Raw genomic sequence first — 18,555 nt, forward strand, 5'->3', positions numbered from 1 at the left:
TGGATCGGAGTGTCACGTTCCGACACCAGGATAGTAAATAGAATGAACCTTAAATTATGCTAACATACTCAGATTTTAAAGAAACCTATTTCCCAAAAGAGTATGGTGTGGAGGCTTGAGTCCTCATAGATGTGTTTGGTGTTGGTATAAATGATTCTTATACTTGTTGCTATCACCTGTTAAGCATTTGGTTGGTTTTATGTTACTATCTGAAATATATTGTTTTCTATTGTGAGTTGGCTGATGATATCTACTCAGTACTTGTGCCTTGTACTGACCCCTACTTGTATTTGTTTTCTTTGTTAATTGTGGAGTGCAGCAAACGTGCCATCGTCTTCAACTCAACCGCAACTCTAGCCAGTCTTCATCACATCGGATCTCAGGGTGAGCTAAGGCTTCTAGCTTGGACTGGATCTTCTCCTTCATGTCTTGATGCCTTGAAGTTCCGGCATGGACTAGCTGTTTATTTATTTTAGCTTCCTAGATAATCTTAGATTTAGTAAATTGAGGATAGATGCTCTTGTGGTGATGACTTCTAGTTTTTGGGAACAATAAGTATTGAGCTTTTTTTTAGAAGTTATTCAATTGATTTTCATTAACGAGTTTTAAGTCTTCCGCATTATATTTTGTTATTTATGGTTGAAATGTTGGGGTTTAGATTGGTTTGTTCGCTCACATAGTAGGATAAGTGTGGGTGCCACTCGCGACCCGTTTTGGGTCGTGACACTCTGATAGTGCTAAGTCTTCATTTTGAATTCGTAGATATCGCTTCACCCTCTTTGGTAGGTTCATCAATTTCGAATTTCGCTCTGGACATCTGAGTTTAAGACTTGAAACTTCATGACTTGACTCTAGCAACTGACGTTCTTCCGCATGATCTTCTTGAAAACTTATTTTCTTGAAAGGATGAATTCTGTTGTTTTTGAACTACAAATTTGTGTACTATGTAGAAACCTGCACACAAAACAAAATTTTGTACCTAGTTTGCACTAGAAAATTTTGTGAGTTATTGATGAAAACTATAAAAGTCTATACTAATAATAAATATAATATTTTTATAGCCTATACTGAATGTAAAAAAAAAAAGACAAAAGGGAGTTTTGTACCCAAATTGCCATCACGGGTTATTGTGCCCTATGAAGACATGAAAAATAAAATAGGGCTTGTTGTGCCCTATATGCAACCCTGAGGTTATTGTGCCCTCTTACGACATGAAAAATAAAATAGGGGTTATTGTGTCATATATGCAACCAGGGGTTATTGTGGCCTGTGAATAAAAATGCTAGAGGTTATTGTACCCTACATGCAATCAAGCGTTTATTGTGCCCTCTAAAGACATGAAAAATAAAATGGGGTTATTGTGCCCTATATGCAACCAGGGGTTATTGTGCCCTGTGAAGACATAAAAAAATGATAGGGGTTATTGTGCCCTATATGCAATCCAAGGGTTATTGTGCCCTGTGAAGACATGAAAAATAGGATAGGGGTTATTGTGCCCTATATGCAACCAGGGTTATTGTGCCCTGTGAAGAAAAATGATAGGGATTATTGTGACCTATATGCAATCAAGGGGTTATTGTGCCCCCTGAAGACATTAAAAATAAAATAGGGGTTATTGTGCCCTATATGCAACCAGGGGTTATTGTGCCCTGTGAAGACATTAAAAAATGATAGGGGTTATTTTGCCCTGTGAAGACATGAAAAATAGGTTAGGGGTTATTGTGCCCGATATGCAACCAGGGGTTATTCTGCCCTGTGAAGGCATGAAAAATGATGATAGGGGTTATTGTGCCCTATATGCGATCCAGGGGTTATTGTGCCCTCTAAAGACTAAAATAAAATGGGGGTTATTGTGCCCTATGTGCAACCAGGGATTATTGTGCCCTGTGAAGACATAAAAATAATGATAGGGGTTATTGTGCCCTATATGCAATCCAGGGGTTATTGTGCCCTGTGAAAACATGAAAAATAGGTTAGGGGCTATTGTTCCCTATATGCAACCAGTGTTATTGTGCCCTGTGAAGACATGAAAAATAGGATAGGGGTTACTGTGCCCTATATGCAAGCTAGGGGTTATTGTGCCCTGTGAAGACATGAAAAATAGGATAGGGGTTACTGTGCCCTATATGCAAGCTAGGGGTTATTGTGCCCTGTGAAGACATGAAAAATAGGATAGGGGTTACTGTGCCCTATATGCAAGCTAGGGGTTATTGTGCCCTGTGAAGACATGAAAAATAGGATAGGGGTTACTGTGCCCTATATGCAAGCTAGGGGTTATTGTGCCCTGTGAAGACATGAAAAATAGGATAGGGGTTACTGTGCCCTATATGCAAGCTAGGGGTTATTGTGCCCTGTGAAGACATGAAAAATAGGATAGGGGTTACTGTGCCCTATATGCAAGCTAGGGGTTATTGTGCCCTGTGAAGACATGAAAAATAGGATAGGGGTTACTGTGCCCTATATGCAAGCTAGGGGTTATTGTGCCCTGTGAAGACATGAAAAATAGGATAGGGGTTACTGTGCCCTATATGCAAGCTAGGGGTTATTGTGCCCTGTGAAGACATGAAAAATAGGATAGGGGTTACTGTGCCCTATATGCAAGCTAGGGGTTATTGTGCCCTGTGAAGACATGAAAAATAGGATAGGGGTTACTGTGCCCTATATGCAAGCTAGGGGTTATTGTGCCCTGTGAAGACATGAAAAATAGGATAGGGGTTACTGTGCCCTATATGCAAGCTAGGGGTTATTGTGCCCTGTGAAGACATGAAAAATAGGATAGGGGTTACTGTGCCCTATATGCAAGCTAGGGGTTATTGTGCCCTGTGAAGACATGAAAAATAGGATAGGGGTTACTGTGCCCTATATGCAAGCTAGGGGTTATTGTGCCCTGTGAAGACATGAAAAATAGGATAGGGGTTACTGTGCCCTATATGCAAGCTAGGGGTTATTGTGCCCTGTGAAGACATGAAAAATAGGATAGGGGTTACTGTGCCCTATATGCAAGCTAGGGGTTATTGTGCCCTGTGAAGACATGAAAAATAGGATAGGGGTTACTGTGCCCTATATGCAAGCTAGGGGTTATTGTGCCCTGTGAAGACATGAAAAATAGGATAGGGGTTACTGTGCCCTATATGCAAGCTAGGGGTTATTGTGCCCTGTGAAGACATGAAAAATAGGATAGGGGTTACTGTGCCCTATATGCAAGCTAGGGGTTATTGTGCCCTGTGAAGACATGAAAAATAGGATAGGGGTTACTGTGCCCTATATGCAAGCTAGGGGTTATTGTGCCCTGTGAAGACATGAAAAATAGGATAGGGGTTACTGTGCCCTATATGCAAGCTAGGGGTTATTGTGCCCTGTGAAGACATGAAAAATAGGATAGGGGTTACTGTGCCCTATATGCAAGCTAGGGGTTATTGTGCCCTGTGAAGACATGAAAAATAGGATAGGGGTTACTGTGCCCTATATGCAAGCTAGGGGTTATTGTGCCCTGTGAAGACATGAAAAATAGGATAGGGGTTACTGTGCCCTATATGCAAGCTAGGGGTTATTGTGCCCTGTGAAGACATGAAAAATAGGATAGGGGTTACTGTGCCCTATATGCAAGCTAGGGGTTATTGTGCCCTGTGAAGACATGAAAAATAGGATAGGGGTTACTGTGCCCTATATGCAAGCTAGGGGTTATTGTGCCCTGTGAAGACATGAAAAATAGGATAGGGGTTACTGTGCCCTATATGCAAGCTAGGGGTTATTGTGCCCTGTGAAGACATGAAAAATAGGATAGGGGTTACTGTGCCCTATATGCAAGCTAGGGGTTATTGTGCCCTGTGAAGACATGAAAAATAGGATAGGGGTTATTGTGCCCTATATGCAATCCAGGGGTTATTGTGCCCTGTGAAAACATGAAAAATAGGTTAGGGGCTATTGTTCCCTATATGCAACCAGTGTTATTGTGCCCTGTGAAGACATGAAAAATAGGATAGGGGTTATTGTGCCCTATATGCAAGCTAGGGGTTATTGTGCCCTGTGAAGACATGAAAAATAGGATTGGGGTTATTGTGCCCTATATGCAACCAGGGGTTATTGTACCCTGTGAAGACATAAAAAAAATGATCAGGGTTATTGTGCCCTATATGCAACCAGGGGTTATTGTGCCCGGTGAAGACATGAAAAGTAAAATACGGGTTATTGTGCACTATGAAGACATGATTATATATATATATTTATATATATATATATATATGTGTATATATATATATATATACACAAATACATTTCTTCTTTTCACTTATATTATTATCATTATTAATATTATTATTCATCGTTATTTTATTTTATTTTTATTTGTACATTGAACAAACTAAAAATAAAATAAAATGCCCCAGATTCAATTAAAAAAATCATTTTTATTGTTATTATTATTTTATCACGCATATTATATGAAAAGTAAAGATTCAAGAACTTACCTTCGCGACGTTTATCTCTCGCAAACTATTTACAGGATTCTGTCTTATACCTGTTTTAAGTCAAAGAAATGTATTGGTAATTTTCCTACTTGGTGGTTGGTTCGTGACTTTGAGTATCTTATAAAGCTTGACTTCTGGATCCGCGCCGCTTGGAAGATTCATCCCATTGATTATTGTGCGAATATCTTGTAGATGTTTTAAAAACAGTCCTTATCTTTCCTTGAAACACTTTTCATGGACATTCTAACTCATTACCATTTTGTGCATGTTGTGTGGTTTATTCGTTCCCAAGCGACTCTTTTGCTTTATATATTTTAACACGGTATCGATTTATGTTATTTATTTTCTCGATAGGTTCACAGCCCTAGCCAATATGGTGCATGTCCCAAATATTCAACTGGAAATACCGTAGTCAATTTTACGGATTTAATTTTATTTTCTCACTTGACACGAGTTGATGCTGGGAAAGAAAAATAAAAACTCAAAGAAACACAAGCACAAATGACACTAATTAAAGGGTTATGAAGGAAAAATTATGTCTTTAGAAGTAGTAGATAAATTAGAAAATGTTTAAATGAGTGAAAAGAATCTTATCTAAAAGTACGTGACAACTTTGGAAGATGACATGCAATTGGACCGAACGTTTGATCTTTTTCGAGTTGACAATGTTGCACCTTTCAGTCTAACCTTGACTTTTATCATGATTGCACTCATGTCAAGACAAAATGTCATCATTCGGTCAGTAGCGCCTTTCATGATTTTTCACCAATAAGACATTCTAATCTTTGTCACTCAACTAACCATCGTCTTATAGTGCCCGTAAGAGTTTTCACTCACAACACTCTCTTCTTCATTTTCTCCCATAGTTCGCCTACATAATGTCTCAACCTTTAGAGAACTGAAGAACATGATTATCTTTTTACTGAGTGATTAGATCGAACCCTAATGAAGGGCTGCCTACGTATCCTTTTAGGATTCAGGTCAAACGTAGTTCAATGAACTTTTTGTGTTTTTTTTTTGTTTTTTTTTTTTTGGTTTTTTTTAATTAATTTTTTTTTACTTAATTTTTTTAAATTGTTTAAATCTTTTTTTAAATTTTTTTTAAAAAAAAGTACCAGACTGGTGGTGTTTGAGATAAAAGAGGATACATTTTTATCTTCTCATCATAAAAATGAGAAGGAGTGCTAAATGTAGTATCTCTTGATCGAATATGCATTTACAATTGTGTCAATTGCCTTTCCCTCCATATCCGCCAATGGCAAAGCTCTTTTGGATAACACTTGCTTAATAACATAAGGGCCTTGCCAATTTGGAGCAAACTTTCCCTTGGCCTCGTCTTGGTGGGGAAAGATACGTTTCACAACAAGTTGACCCATTTCAAAATTCCTTGGGCGTACTTTCTTATTATATGACCGAGCCATCCTCTGCTGATATAATTGACCAAAACAAATTGATGTCAATCATTTTTCTTCTATCAGTGCTAGTTGTTCTAACCTCGATTTAACCCATTTTGTATCCTCGATTTCTGCTTCAACAATGGTTCGAAGAGAAGGGATTTCAACTTCTGCGGGTATGACAGCCTCAGTTCCATAAACCAATAAGTAAGGAGTTGCACCGACTGACGTACGAACAGTTGTGCGATATCCCATGAGAGCGAAGGGTAATTTCTCATGCCATTGTCTAGATCCTTGCACCATTTTCCTAAGAATCTTCTTGATGTTCTTATTCGCAGCTTCAACAGCCCCATTTGCTTTAGTACGATAAGGGGTTGAATGACGATGAACAATTTTAAATTGCTCAAAAACTTTCTTCATCAAGTGGCTGTTGAGATTCATTGCATAGTCTGTAATAATTATTTTTGGTATGCCAAAACGACATATGATGTTGGAATGAACGAAGTCCACCACCTCTTTCTTGGTAACTGATTTCAATGTGACAGCTTCTACACATTTGGTAAAGTAATCGATGGCAACTAAAATAAACTGATGACTGTTAGATGCTTTTGGCTCTATTGGCCCAATAACGTCTATTCCCCATGCAAAAAAAGGCCATGGAGCAGACATAGGTTGAAACTCTAAAGGGGGTGAGTGAATCAAGTCGCTATGAATTTGGCACTGATGGCACTTGCGAACAAATTGGAAGCAATCTCACTCCATGGTCAACCAATAGTACCCTGCCCGAATAATCTCTATTGCTAGGATGTAACCATTAATGTGTGGGCCACATACCCCTGAGTGTACCTTATTCATAATTGTTTTCACCTCTTGATTATTCACACATCGTAATAAATTCAAATCCGGAGTCCTTTTATATAAGATATCGCCACTTAAGAGGAACCCATTGGCGAGTCGCCTAATAGTTTTTTTTTATCTCTATCAGCATGTAGTGGATATTCTCTAGCTTTTATAAACTGTTTGATGTCGTGATACCAAGGCTCACCATCTGCCTCTACCGCAATTATATTGCAATAACCATGTTGATCCCTAACTTGGATTTCCACCGGGTCAATGTAGGTATTACCTGGGTATGGAAGCATCTACGCTAGGGTGGCCAAAGCATCAGCCAACTCATTGTGAAACCTGGGAATATATCTAAATTCAATGGACTTGAAATTTTTGATAAGATCTTCTAAACATTGTTTGTACGGTATGAGCTTAATGTCTCGAGTTTCCCATTCGCCTCGAGCTTGTCGAATGAGCAAGTCGGAATCCCCCAAGACTAAGAGCTCATGTATATCAAGATTTATTGCCATATTCAAACCCATGATGCAAGCTTTGTATTCTATTGTGTTGTTGGTAGAAAAGAATCGAAGTCATGCTGTGGCAGGATAATGACAACCGCTTGGTGAGATAAGAACCGCCCCAATTCCCTCTCCGTTATTGTTGACAGCCCCATCAAAATATAATTTCCATACGGGGTCATTATCAGGAATTTCTTCCTCGATAGAGTTGATCTCTTCATCAGGTAAGTATGTCTTTTAGGGTTCGTATTCATCATCAATCGGATTCTCTGCCAGATGATCGGCTAACGCTTGTGTTTTCATGGCGGTGGAAGTAACCTACACAAAATCAAATTCGGTAAGCAAAATCTGCCATTTTGCCAACCTACCCGTCGGCATGACTTTTTGAAAAATATATTTCAGAGGATCTATTTGAGATATGAGGTAAGTGGTGTGGGACAAAAAATAGTGCTTCAATTTTTGGGCGACCCAAGTTAAAGCACAACATGTTTTTTCTAATAGAGTGTACTTTGCCTCATAGGATGTGAACTTTTTTCTCAAGTAATAGATGGCTTGTTCCTTTTTCCCCGTGACGTCATGTTGTCCTAGAACGCAACCAAAGGAATTATCCATTACCGAGAGGTATAAAAACAAAGGCCTACCAGGCTCTGGGGGACCAGTACTGGAGGATTTTCTAAATATTCCTTAATTTTTTCAAAAGCCTTTTGACACTCACTTTTACATTTATTAGCAGCATCCTTTTTCAATAACTTGAATATCGGCTAGCATGTAGTAGTGAGTTGAGCGATGAATCGGCTGATATAGTTTAACCTTCCCAGAAAACTCATGACTTCATTTCTGCTTTTTGGAGGTGGCAATTCTCGAATGGACTTTATCCTGGAGGGGTCTAATTCAATGCCTCTTCGGCTAACTATAAAACCCAAAACCTTACCAGATGGAACTCCAAATGCACATTTAGCCGGATTAAGCTTGAGATTGTACTTTCTCAACCTTTCAAAAAATTTTCTTAGATCACGCACATGGTCAATTTACGTTCTAGACTTAGTGATGACATCATCGACATATACCTAAACTTCTTTATGCATCATGTCATGGAATATTGTAGTCATAGCTCTCATGTAGGTTGCCCCGGCATTTTTTAGACCAAATGGCATGACCCTTAACAATATGTACCCCACGGGGTAGTGAAAGCAGTTTTTTCTGCGTCTTTTTCATCTATTAGAATTTGGTGATATCCGGCGTAGCAATCCACAAAAGATTGAATCTCGTGTTTAGCACAATTGTCAACCAAGATATGAATGTTGGGTAGTGGAAAATTGTCTTTTGGACTTGCTTTGTTTAAATCTCGATAATCAACACAAACTCTGATCTTTCCATCCTTTTTTGGTACTGGCACAACATTAGCCAACCAAGTAGTGTATTGGACGACCCTGATCACTTTTGCATTCAGTTGCTTCATGATTTTCTCTTTGATTTTATCGCTCATATCTGCCTTAAATTTTCTCTACTTTTGTTGGACAGGTGGAAAATCACGATGTATGAGAAGTTTGTGAACTACCAAATCAGCACTTAACCCCGGCATGTCATCGTATGACCAAGCGAAGACATCTTTGTATTAAATTAAAACTTGAATTATGTCTTCTCGAGTAGTTCGATCGACATGAATGCTTATCTTTATTTCTCTCACTTCTTCGGGAGTTCCCAAATTAAACACCGCTTATTTTAAAATTGATCCAAACCTCTTTTAATTTCTTCACCAGCTTCATCTTCATCATATTCCCTAGACTTAGGATTCATTGTTATGAGATCAGACAACTTTTTAGGATCTAACTGTAAACTCCGCATGCATGTCATATTATTAAAGTTAACGTAACTGAAATGAAAATAAGATGGCAAATATTAGAAAGAGTAGGAACAAAGAAGATGACTAGAACTTTATTGTATTGAATGGGAAAGGATAGAATGGTTAACAATAAAGCGAAACAACTAGAATGATTGAATTACAACCCTGAGAATAATCCAAGAAAATAAAATAAAAAATAGCAAAATAAAACTACCATGACTCCTTTTTTGTAGGGAGAGGAGTGGCTTTCCAGTTATTGAGTTGGACATTCGGGCCGATAAACTGCACATCCATATGACTAGTGCCCTCACCCCTCTGAGTCATATTTACCTCATAAAACATCTCCTTGATACACAGTTCACCTTGAGATTTAATTAAAGATTGAGCAATATGGGGGATCGGCTTCGACAGATTCCAAGCATTTTTTTTACGATCTTTTGCCCATTTTCTATCAAATCTAGTTGGATTCAAACTCAAACCGAATGTATCTTGATTACCCATTGGACTGATAGGATTCACAATTCCTTGCAACGATAAACCTAACCCCTTTCCGGGTTCATAGCCGTTTTGTACCATTTGGGCCACCACCATGACTTAAGTAGAGGACAAACGAGGTTGGAGGATAGGATTTCCTTCTAAAAACTGATTAGCCATTATTATATCCAAAGCCTGATAGTTGAGGGATTCAAAACCTCTTTTAGCCTCAATGCTTGGAATTGAAGGATCTCGGGTGATTGGGAGATCATCTTCACCATGGACAATGATTTCTCCTTTGTCATGTTCAAACTTGACCACTTGGTTTAGAGTAGATGGCACAGCTCTAGCAATGTGGATCCATGGCCTACCCAAAAGAAGATTGTAAGACGTGTCCATGTCAATAACTTGGAAAGTGATTCCGAACTCCGCTTGTCCAATTGTAACAATTAAGTATATTTCACCAAGAGTATCCCGTTTTGCACCATCAAATGCCCGTACACAAATATTTTTTGTACGAATCCTATCAGTGTTGATTTTCAAGCTTTGTAGAGTGGAAAGAGGGCATATGTCTACACCTGATCCTCCATCGACCATGACTCTCTTCACATAGTGTTCTTCACATTTCACGGTTAAATGTGGAGCCCTATTATGTCCAGATCCTTCCAAGGGCAATTCATCAACAGTGAAAGTGATTCTATTAACCTCAAAATTTCAATTGACCAACTTTTCAAGTGACCTACTGTAATATTTTCTTATATATGTGCCTCATTTAAAATTCTGGTCAACACTTCACGATGTTCTTTAGAATGAATGAGTAATGACAATAAAGAGATTTGAGAAGGCATTTTCCTCAACAGATCAATAACAGAATAATCTTGAGCTTTCATCTTTTTCAGAAACTCTTCAGCATCTTCCTCAATGACTGGTTTTTTCATCGGCATGTGATTTTCTTTGATTTGTTTGTCCCTCCTTAATTCTTCCAGAGCATAATATCTTCCGAAACGAGTTAAGCCTCTTGTTTCATTTGTTTCTTCGACAATATCCTTTCCCTTGTGAGTAACGACGACTTTGTTGTAGTTCCACGGAACGGCCTTGGTGTTTGTGATAGCAAGTTGTGCAGCAATTTGTATCACAACTGGCTCTTTCATACTTTATTGATTTTGATCAAATGTTGAAAATTTACCAGGAAAGTAGCATTTTGGTCCATTCAACGGTACGTCTCCTCTTTTTATAGACTTAGGGACATACAACACTATCTTCCTCGAGTTCCCTGAATTCGAACGCCACCTTTAACAATTATCGGTGCCCTTTGTATGGGTTCTAAAACCATACTAGACTCTTCTCTTGAAACCTTGCTTTCCACTTTTGTTCTACTTGTTTGCTCATAATCTTCAAAAATGTCAACCATCCCGACAACACGCTCATTATTATGAGCAGGGAGTGGGTTATTGGTGACATTCGGTGCTTCCTCATTGCGTACCTCGATTACCTTATCCTCAATTAACTTCTCAATGACTCTTTTTAGGGTCCAACAACTCTCTGTTCTATGACTTGGAGCGTTGGCGTGATACTCGCATATAACAGTCGGATCAAAACCTCTTGCATTTGGATTGACAACGTACGGATTGACAGGTTCAACCAGTCTCAAAATTATATCAATTTCCGTAACATATTACCCCAATTGGGGTAAAATTTCTTTTTGACCTTGTTCTCTCATATAGTTTGTCCAGGGATGTGGATTGTATGGCGCCTGGAAATTTTGTTGTTGTGAGCGAGAAACTTGTGGGGCAGGCCCCCGCCATTGTTGGCGCAAAGGAGGCCGGACATATGCCTGAGTATTGAGAACTGAATATTGGGACGAGTAATAATGCTGAGGAGAATTATATTGTTCTTGTTGGACTTGACCATAAGGATTGTTCATGCCTATTTGAACACCTCTTGATCCAGATGCCGTCATGGACCCTTCCTCCTTTTTTTGATTGGTAAAATTACCGGATCCACTTTGTATTGCTTGTGTGGTAGCTCTAATAGCTGCTTGACTCACAATCTTACCCGACTTTATGCCATTCTCTACCATTTCTCCGATCTTAATCGCTTCGGCGAAAGGCTTGCCCATTGCGGCGAGAAGATAATGAAAGTAGTCAGGTTCTTGAGCCTAAAGAAAAACATCAATTAAATCATAGTATTTCATCGGCGGTATGACTCTAGCCGCCTGCTCCCTCCATCTTATGGCATAATCCCTAAAACTTTCTGATGGATTTTTTTCATATTAGCTAGGGAAATGTGATCGGGAATAATATCGATATTGTATTGAAATTATTGGACAAAATCTTGTGCCATATCATCCCAAACGAGCCAATGAGAAATGTCCTGATCGATAAACCATTCTGATGCTACGCCCGTTAAACTCTCTCCAAAGTAAGCCATAAGAAGTTTTTCTTTTCCTCCGGATCCTCTCAACCGATTATAGAATCTTCTCAAATGATCCACTGGATTGCCATGACCATTATATTTATCAAACATTGGAGTTTTGAACCGTTGAGGCAAGTGAACATCTGGAAAGATGCATAAGTCCTTAAATGATACAAATTTGTGTCCTCCAAGACCTTGCATATTCCTTATGTTTTGTTCTAAACTCCTAATTTTTCTTGCAATTTCTTCATGTTCCTTATTCTTAATATTTTTCTCAACTTAAACGGGAGAACAGTATTGGTGGTGGTAAGAGTTAGGAACATTAAAAGTTAATTTAGGGGCATGACCTTGGCCGTATTGATCTTTGAGTATAGGGTAATCATTGGATTTTTGTACCAGCGTCGGTTGAGGAATTGTATTAGTTTGGACAGTAGGCATGAAAAGTGGATTATTCATCATTGTTGGTTTTAACGGGTTTACTGAGGAAGTTCCGACAGTATTAGATTTGTTAATGTAGGGTCCAAACCCAGGTGGATAAACCGGGTCACTTGTTGAGACTTGGATGGGGAATGGCATATTCGCATTCAAATATTCTCGAATTGAAGGTGGAGGAGCTTGCCCATTCTTCCAAGCTTCGTACATTTCCGTCATCTGTTGTCTTAATATTTTCACCTCTTCTATAGGTACCGATTCTTGCGCAACAATTTGGGTTTGTGCCTCTTCATTATCCGACTCTGTTCCGTCTTTACGCGTCATTTTTCTTTCCCTTTTGATCTTGTGTTATATTGATGAGATGCCAGCTCTCCTCACAAACCAACCACCTTTTAAACTCTCTAAATTCTCATATATATTAAAAACATGTGTTAGGATTCAACATACTGAGGATATTAAATTCACGTTGTATGTTATGCACCTAGTTTTCATAAGTCTATAATGTGTTTTGGAAGACTTTTATGTTTCATCCCGGCTTTGGACGACTTGCTTATGTCATTTGACCCCTACTTTACTTACTTGAATAAATTCAATGCATTTTGATCGAACCTATTAAAGGTTGCCTACGTATAATGTTTGAACATGAATCAGATCATTACATAATTCATGTGGATAAATTTCCTTCAAAAGAAAAATATGACATTTGTTTAACTTGAAAATACCATTCAAATCAAAATGACGAAAATAAATACATCAAAGTACTTAGGATTAAAACAAATTTTGACGAACTACAAAGAAGAAAAAAAATTAATAATAATAAAATCCATCGCCGACATTTCTTGATCATCAATTGATCCCTAGGCTAGAGTAGACCTTGAACAAAGCTTTCGACAGATGTGGGGCTAATGCACGCGCCTCTCGACCCAGGCTCTCATCACTTCGATGGAGATGACCACCATAAACATCAATCAAGCTCTCTGTCAACTGAAGCACTTGTCCTTTCGCCTCCTCCATATTCTCGTGACATTTCTGCAACCATTCTTCAGTAGTGAAAACTACATCACTCAAATGCTCTTCATGTGCTTGAATCTCTTCAATTTGGTTATGAAATTCTTCACGCTCTTCCATCCATTAATTTCTTTCGGTCGCCACTTCTGCTAGGTACAATGTGAAACGGTTTGCGATGTCCCTTTCTCGTCCCATAGAGGCTTTTAATTGATTTTGTAACCTAGATTGTGCATGTATTAAGAGGCTCTTTTCTTTCTTATATTCTTCCTCCTGTTGCTCCGTAGCACCTGTGACAATGCCCAAATCTTCATGTAGGGTTTTAATAGTAGATGGATGCTTTTTTTCAACCCTTTTTTCAATCAATGTAACTCTTTCCTCGAATATTGCGTCACGTCGAGCTAACTCTTCTTTTACATTTTTAGGTCATTGCTTAGGATATATAAAGTAGACCTATAATTTCTTTCCACCTCGAGTCGGGCCTGCTTGATTCTTACTTCAATTTCCTCTTTTCGATCTATGATTTCTCGCGCTGATCCATCGGGCATTATTTTGAGAGGGGCTTGATCAAAGAACCAATGGAGGTATAAGGGGTCAACTTCTCCTTCAACACGATCATCAACCATAGCTTTCAAACTTAAAGTTCCACTACCACCCCAAATCTTTTGATCTTTTGATTCTCGATCTCGATCTTCAAATGCTACATCCCATGCAAAATTCGGTATATACTTGGCTTTAGGTAAAATTTGTTATTGTCCTAGTTGGCGTAGAACTCGGAGGGGTATGTATGGTTGGAACCCGCGAAGGCCTGTCAAAACGACGAATGGACGATAGGAAGATTATAGTTCCATGTAGTTCTAGATGCCGTCAATTTAAGAAGATAATGTCTCCATGCGTTGACACCTTTTAGCAATTTGTCTCCTAATTCTTTCATCCTTTCTGGTGGCTCAAAATATAATTCGTCCAATCGGATTTGAAATCTGTCGCAAAACGATGGCGATATAGGTGCTCTAAAAACCACATTTGCAATAAAATGCTACAACCTTCGAAAATATCTCCCCCTCTCTACATTTATTCAAAGCACGATAAATATCAGCCAACATCATCGGCAATATAGTGAATTTTCTTTTCTTTATCATAACAGTGACTATTCCGGACAGACGAATATCGATTTTTTTATCCTTCCTTGGAAAAACCATAGCTCCCATGAATGCTACCATGAATGCTTCTTGTCTATGTTTTTCCCAAGTAAGGAGGTGTTGTCCATTTTTAAGTTGTTTCACATAGCTTGAAAATCCTTCCTTCTTTACATATTTTGAGTACGAGAATTCCAAAGAAACCAACCCATTATCAAAACACTCCTTATGAGGATGTATGATGTGCATCTGTTCGAGAAATTTACCTCTGCTGACACTTCTAGGGGTTATCAGTGTTTTAGTTCGAAGATCCTGGCCTAAGCCTGTGAAACCACCCAATTCTTCTAATGTAGGTGTCAACTCAAAATCACATAATCGAAACACATTATTTGTGGAATCCCAAAACGGAATAAAAGCCTCGATCAAACCTCTGTCAGGACTAAATCTCATGATATCTGTAAGAAAACCAAGATGTTTGAATATCTCAGTCCGCCTAAATTCATGCATATCGTTCCACCAATCCATTAGTAATTATGGGGTTTTATTTGTGATCATAAACTTTGGGGGATCATTGACCATTTCGACTAGTTCATCCCTTGGTCTTTTATCGCACCTCATCGATCTCATGATTACCTGGTTGAGAAAAAGAAAATTGGGATTTTTAAAATCAAATTTTATTGTGAAATTTTGATAATTCAGAATTATTTATTGGAGTAGTCAAAAAATGATTCGGAATATCTAAAGTAATCATTGATTCAGGTTGTTTTTGAAAAGAATGACCAGATAAAGAGACAATTTTGATTTAAAAAAAAGATAAAGTGATCATTGATTCAGGTTATTAATATTATTATATTTATTATTTATGCATTATTTTAATAAATGTGAAAATAAAGTTGCGGATTAGGTGTGTATGTATATATATGTGTATATTTGTTTATTTTGAATCATTGGTTGAAAATAGGTAGAAAATAGATATTTATTTCTTCAGTCGATTATCCTAAAGCCGGTCAACATTTTTTTACAGTCTTAACATGATGCAACAAGTAGCAGTAACATGCATATGATGGTCTTACGAAAAGATATCTGTCCTAGTCAGATTGGGCCCCTATGCCAAATCTCGCTAAGTTACATGCACATGATGCAAATAAATCAGAACCTAGTAAGGATATATGTCTGAAAATTTCAATTTTACTAAGGTAAGATATCTAGACTGGCTGTAAAACGAGCGGACTACACGAGTCAGGGAGTAGCAACGTACCGGTAGTAGCGCTTTCCGGCTTTGTGCATGGGTGCTCCCCATCCTAAAATTGTCTGACTTAATGTCCTCCACCATGGACCGAAGATCCACTGGCTATCTTTACAAAGTTGGGGTGCGCAGTCGCAATTCCCATAATTATATTAATGAATACTCATAGTTGTGTGCAGGAAAAAAATTTATATACCGTTCAAATAATATTAAAATAACAATAAATATGCTATTAGCACATTAAGACAATAAATACAATATCCAAAAATGTAAATAAATAAGTCATAGTCATACATAAATTAATATTTAAAGCTCGAATTCTAGTTAATCCCCAGCGGACTTGCCATCTGTCACGCCCCTTTTTTTCCCAATATTTTTTATATTCATTGTTTGAAAGAAAAAGAGTTTTTCCAATTAAAGTGACATTTTGAAAAGGGATAATTATTATTTAGAGTCGCCGCTTGAAATTGAGTTTTGGTGTTCCAAGTCACCTTGTTTAAATCCCTATTCAAAAGGAAATTTGACTCTATTTTATTGGTCTGCAAACTAGAAATTCGGGTAAGGAATTCTGTTGACCGAGGGGAAGGTGTTAGGCACCACTTAGTCCCGTGGTTCTGGCACGGTCGCTTTATTTACTTTAGTATGACTTAACTTAATTTTTGGACATTGTATTATTTAACTTAATAATAAAATTATTTTTTATCCTCAGATTTATTCTAAACTTATTTGAAACTGGCTTATTTATTTTAAAGGGTCTTTATTTACCTATTTATTTATTTGTTGTGTAATTTTAAAGTTGAACATCCGTATATATTTTTTTCTGCTTATATTTGTATGTTTTTAATTTTTAATGTTATTATAGGTAGAATATATATAGATATCTAGTTTCTAAGAATTAGAGTTTGTGTAGGAAGGAGATATTTAGAGTTCAAGTTAATTTAGGATTATATATTTATTTATTTATTTCATATTTAAAATAAGAAAATAAAATTTTATATGATTTGAAGTTAGTTTTATCAACAAATCCTAAATAGATTAAGAATATCTTTTTTTATGAAACAAAATTGTCCCTTTTTTTTTTCTTTCCTTTCTCTGTACATTTTTGTTTTATTTTTAAATTTTTTATTTTTTTTATTTTTTATTTCTGTAAAATCTGTTTCTCTTTCTTTTTTTTTTCTTTCTTTTTTTTCATTTTTTCATGTTTTTTTTTGTATATTTTTTGTTTGCTTTTAATTTTTGTATGTTTTACGTTTTTCTATTTAATATTTTTTTTCATTCTGATTCTTTCTCTTAATTTTTTTTATTTTTTTTTACATTCTCTTTCTGTTTTCTAGTTTTTTTTGTTATGTTTTTTTTTATCTTTTGTTTCATTATTATTATTATTAATATTATTATTATTATTGTTATTATTATTATTATTTTGGTTGTTCTTTTCTTTTCTGCCTTTTTTTTATTACTCTTCCTTTTTTTTTCTTCTCTTTTTTTTTGCACGCATCTCTTTTTGTTTATTTTTTGTTTGCTTTTAAATTTTTTTTACTTTTTTACGCTTTTAGTCATTTTATATATTTTTTTTTGAAAGAAAAAAACATTCTATTTATTTATCTTTTTATCTTTTCTTGATTTTTATTCTATTTTTTGTTTAAATATTTCTTGTTTTAATAATCAGTTTAATTATTTTTTTTGTTACATTGTTGTTTTCTCTTTTTTTTTAATCATTTTTTTTCATCGTTCTTTTTTTTATTTTTTGTACATATTATTGTTTTTTTTTCTTGTGTTATCTCAATTTTTTCCTACTTCATTATTGTCCTTTTATTATAACTCTAAATAATATTCATATATTATCTTAATAATAAATTTTAGTAATCCGAATTTGATAAGCATCTTATGTTATTCTAAAGACAATTTTTAATTCAAATAATGTATTAAAAACACTAAAACATATGAAACTTAACTTTAAAAAAATCGCTAATCAATTATATTTTAGTTTATATCCTAATCTAAAAAGTCTACAATAAATTCAACAAAATCTTCTGAATAGAAAACTAGAGGAAAAGATATGCTAATCTATTCAAATTTAACAATTCAATATCATGAAGCGAATTAAATTACAAATTGCATCTAAAGAGCATATAATAACAATAATAATAACGTAACAATAATAAATATAATGCATGCGATTTGAAGAATTTCATACTACTGGAATAAAATTTTTATACAAGTAATATTATTTAAATCACGCGAGAATTTATATTTACCTCGCTGCGAAATTTCGTACCACAAAAATAAGTTGTTATCCACGAATTTCCAACCAAGAGAAAAACCTCTAACTCTAACCTAATTCTCAAAAGAATAACTCACTTTTCTTCTCTTTGTGTTTGCTCAATATCTCTCTGTATTTCAATCCGCCTCTGTGTGTTCTCTATATTTCTCTGTATCTTTGTTAGTCTCTTTTTTTTCAACTGAACATGGGTTATATAATATTTTTTGGGTGAGAATCTGGTGCTAAATAAAAGGAACGTAATAGAGTGAGATTAGGATTTAATTTGAAAAATAGTTGAGAAAATTGGGGTTGAGATAAGGATATAAAATAAATAAAAAATAATAACAAAATAAAATAAAAAAATGTGTAAAGGTTTTTTTTTAAAGGAACGTCCAAAAGAGAGAGAGAAAAAATAAAAAAAATAAATGGGATGAGATTTTTTAGTAAAATAAGTTATAAAGTTGGGAATAATTAGGATAAGGTAAAACAAATTTGAAATCTTTAGGACTCCTCTTTTCTTTTCTTTTTCTATATTTCT

The 18,555-nt window shown here is 36.1% G+C and overlaps 2 pseudogenes; both read right to left on the reverse strand.

Moving 5' to 3' along the window:
* Positions 1-5,926: 5,926 nt before the first annotated feature.
* On the reverse strand, positions 5,927-7,218 carry LOC107027617 (annotated as a pseudogene).
* A 7,304-nt stretch (positions 7,219-14,522) lies between these two features.
* On the reverse strand, positions 14,523-15,844 carry LOC107027619 (annotated as a pseudogene).
* Between the last annotated feature and the right edge of the window lie 2,711 nt (positions 15,845-18,555).

The sequence above is a fragment of the Solanum pennellii genome, chromosome 8, assembly GCF_001406875.1.
Source record: "Solanum pennellii chromosome 8, SPENNV200".
In the NCBI taxonomy this organism is placed as follows: domain Eukaryota; kingdom Viridiplantae; phylum Streptophyta; class Magnoliopsida; order Solanales; family Solanaceae; genus Solanum; species Solanum pennellii.